Genomic DNA, 3,672 nt, shown 5'->3' on the forward strand with positions numbered 1-3,672 from the left:
TCGGAGGATTGAGAAACAGTTTATACTCGTATACTCTTTGGAGTTTTGCCATTCTCAATTGGCTTACCTCAGCGTTATGACGCCGGCTTCAACAAAGGTCTGAATGTTATTCTTGAGAGCAAAGCAATCCTTGGTGGGATGAACGACCCTCCTGTGGTATGCACAGTACTTTGGGTCCGTAGTGTTGTCAGCTTCCTCCTGATTTGTGATAGGTGGTAGCTTGATCTTGTTACCTTCAAGGAGGGATTCGAAGATGGCTGGAACGTCTTCATCCTTGAAGGAATACTCTCTTTGGAGTCTCGGACCCGAAGTCTTTTGCTGCCTTCGAGATTGCTGTTGTGACGCTTGATTAGCACCACCAGTACGAGAGGCGAAGTTTGAGTTCAGCGGATTATCCGTCGGTTGGTTCCTCTCGGCCTTTTTCCTTCTAAGGAATCGCTCAGCCTGCTCCCCTCGAACCTTCAGATCCTTCCAAGTGTCAGACGGTGCTGTCCCCATTGCTTCCAGCACGTCCAACGCCAGATTATTATGGCAGGTCTGGAGAATGAATTCCTCGGTGATCGGGTCCCGGCAATTCATCGCTTTGTTCCGGAACCTTTTGACGAAGGTGTCGACTAACTCCCCGTCCTTCTGCTTCTCATCGAGCAATGATCCGATAGATATCTCGGTGTCGTCATCGAAGAAGTTGGCGAGGAACATGGTCTCCATATCGTCCCAGCTGCTTACGCTTCCTGGCTTGAGGCGGCGGTACCAATCGAAGGCGGCTCCGCGAAGAGTGCCAACGAATGACCGCACCATCAGAGGCTCATTGCCGGAGATAATACCCAAGTGCGATTTGAAATAAATCAAATGCTGAGTGGGGGAACCCTTCCCATCGAACGGCGTGAAGTTGATTAAACTGAACTTCGCCGGATAGGGGATCGATTCCCATTCTCGTGGGTATGGACAGGGAATGCCTGTTTTCTTCGTCTCTTGAGCGGAGATCAATGTGTTGATTTTGCTCTCGAGATCTTTGATCTTCAAGTCTTCACTTGTATCCTCGTTGGCATCCTCGTTACCACCCCCTGCATTGACGGGAGGGTTATTGGCATTGTGAGCTCCATCCCTATCCGTGTGCTCTTCTTCCTGAACAACCTGATTACGGTGACTTGGTTCACCTTGTTGGTTCCTGAACGCCTGGATTTGTTGCTCATGCATCTCTCTCATAGTCTGCATGGCCATCTGCATCTCAAACTTGAAACTTTCTTTCTGTTTAGCCAAAGCGTCTTCAAGCATCTTGGCCATTTCTTCCGCGCTTATCATAAATGACTCGCGGGGTTGTCCTTCGCTGGACACTGTATTGTCCGATGCGACAGCAGAGCAGGAATCCGATTCTTCATCTTCCGAAGGCAATCTTGTCCGAACCCTACCATAAGTTCCTCGTGCGATGGCTCCGGACTGCAGACGGGTTACACGCCGGGACGCTTCCAGAAACGATTTGAGATCAATCTGTGTCGATGTCTCTTTGCTGGTCATGTTGGCGGTGACCCTCGGAAATTCTCCGTCTTTAACCACCGTTCTTCTTTGCCGGAAACGCCTATACCTTGGTTTTGGCGTTTCGGTGCCGAGCCTTTCGAACACTGAAATTCTCTCGGGGACTCCCTTGATGCAGTTGCATTGAGACAGTACTACCCGAATGAGCTTGGCACATGGGCACTGAGTTTCGAGCCCTTGAGGGCTTCTTTTTCTTGTTTTGTTCGTACCCCCAGCACGATAGTACAACTCGTCATTTTGACAGTCGGAGTAACCTATCGTGTGTGGGCACGACTTCTCAGGTATAACATTATCACTATCAGATGATAATGTTTCCATCTGAGGGCGAATTGCCTTCCTTGGACTTTCAAGAGTCACGCGCCTTGAGACATGCCTTTTTGGGCGTGAATTCTCAGCGGGCTCTTGGACCTCAATGCGCAAATTAGCGCGCGCAGTTGCCTTGAGCTCCTTGTCATGTTGGAGGTAGCGGTGACCCCCAGCGTGTTGATTCGTTCGGGGTTTTCTTAGTGGGCCCAAACGTTCTTGGATCGGAGCTTTGCTTCGCTCATCGGGAATTGGACCGAGGCGCTCCAAGACTGGCTTTCTTCTTCGGGAGGATTCTGCATGATCTCCCGGAGTAGCTATGGGAATTCTCGGCGACTTAGCTGGGTTCGCCGGAGGTTGAATTTTGGTTGGAGGCTGCAAAGGTTGCTCCTTAGCCTGAATTGCCGCTTCAGACTTTGGCCTCCAAACTTTGCGAGTTGGTGGCGGCTTCTTGGCCACTTCTTTCTGCAACTTTCTACGGGCTTCTTCGGCTTGAGCCCGTGCCTGCGCTGATAGTGCGCGGCGTTTGCGGATGCGTTCTTCCAGCGTCGAACGATTCCGTTTGACACGGACCCATTCCATTGTTGGCGGCTTGGAAGAGGCGCCGTTCATCTGTTGTTGAGGCTGTTTGCCTCTCTTGTTCTTCAGACCCGCGTTGTAGCGGACTCCGTCGGTGGACTCCATCGCTTTGGCGAATTGTTTGGCCAAGCGTTGGCGTTGCCTTTGGCGGGCTCTCTTTGAGAGAGTCACCGCTCCTTTGGTGACGGAGGAATTGGTTGGAACCAGCTTGATCTGGTTGGAGATTGGTGGAGCCTCATCTGACGCAACTTTGGCGTCAATCGAGATGAGGTCGTCGTTGGTAGCTTCAACTTCTTCGTACCAACGCACCTTTCTGTTGGAAGAGAACTTGGACTTCTTGGACTTGCGGGGGGAGGTTGATCTAGACGAGGATGAAAGGTATTCCTCGAACTTGGTCTGATCGAACTCGTATTCGACCTCCTCCACGACTGGGATCAAGATCCGCGGCTGCGACGCTCCGATCTCGGCAGCGAGATCGGTGGCTCCCACTGTGGTCGCCAGATTGTTCGCTGGAAAATTCGTGTCTTTCTTTGTTATTGATTCCATTGTCATCTTGAGTTACAACTTTTTGAGTTACAAAAGATCCGGTCTTTTTATAAGATCCGGTTACAACGAAAATCAAATAAAAATAAACAAAGATTACAACTTTTCTCCTTTTGTGTCGAACGAATCGCGAGCTCCTGTTTTGCGGTCGCTCGCTTTGTGGGTTCTTTGCCTGCGCCGGGGTTGTTTGCCGTGGACCACCGCGCGATCTAGATCCGGTCGGATCTACGCAGTACAACGGGTATTATTTCACCAAGGAAATAATAGCCGGGGAGGATTGTTTCACCAAGGAAACAATCGTCCAAGTCTCGGGATCTAAGACCAAGCTTAGATCCGGAGTATGCCTGCGTAGATCTGAGATCTGATCCTCTCGAACACCTGCCTTATTTGACGTTGATGATCGCCGAGCACCAGATCTGAAGGAGTGAGTCCCCGAAGTCCCAAAGTTTCAATCTTTTTTAAGTTCCGAGTCTCCAATCCAGCAGGGCTTCGCCTCTCTCCAAAATTTCCAACCTTCTCAAATGACAAGGGGGTGGCCTATTTATAGGCTCTCAGGACAGTGCCCGCAAAAAGAGAAACGTCGGCCACCGTCGGCCACTGTCGGCCACCTCGAGGTGGCCGGCACTGTGCCGAGCCACCTTGAGGTGGCTCGGCTCTTGGCCAAGCCACCCCAAGGTGGCTCGGCCACCGAGCCACCTCAGGGTGGCTCGGCTT

This window comes from Asparagus officinalis, chromosome 10, assembly GCF_001876935.1.
Source record: "Asparagus officinalis chromosome 10, Aspof.V1, whole genome shotgun sequence".
Taxonomy (NCBI): domain Eukaryota; kingdom Viridiplantae; phylum Streptophyta; class Magnoliopsida; order Asparagales; family Asparagaceae; genus Asparagus; species Asparagus officinalis.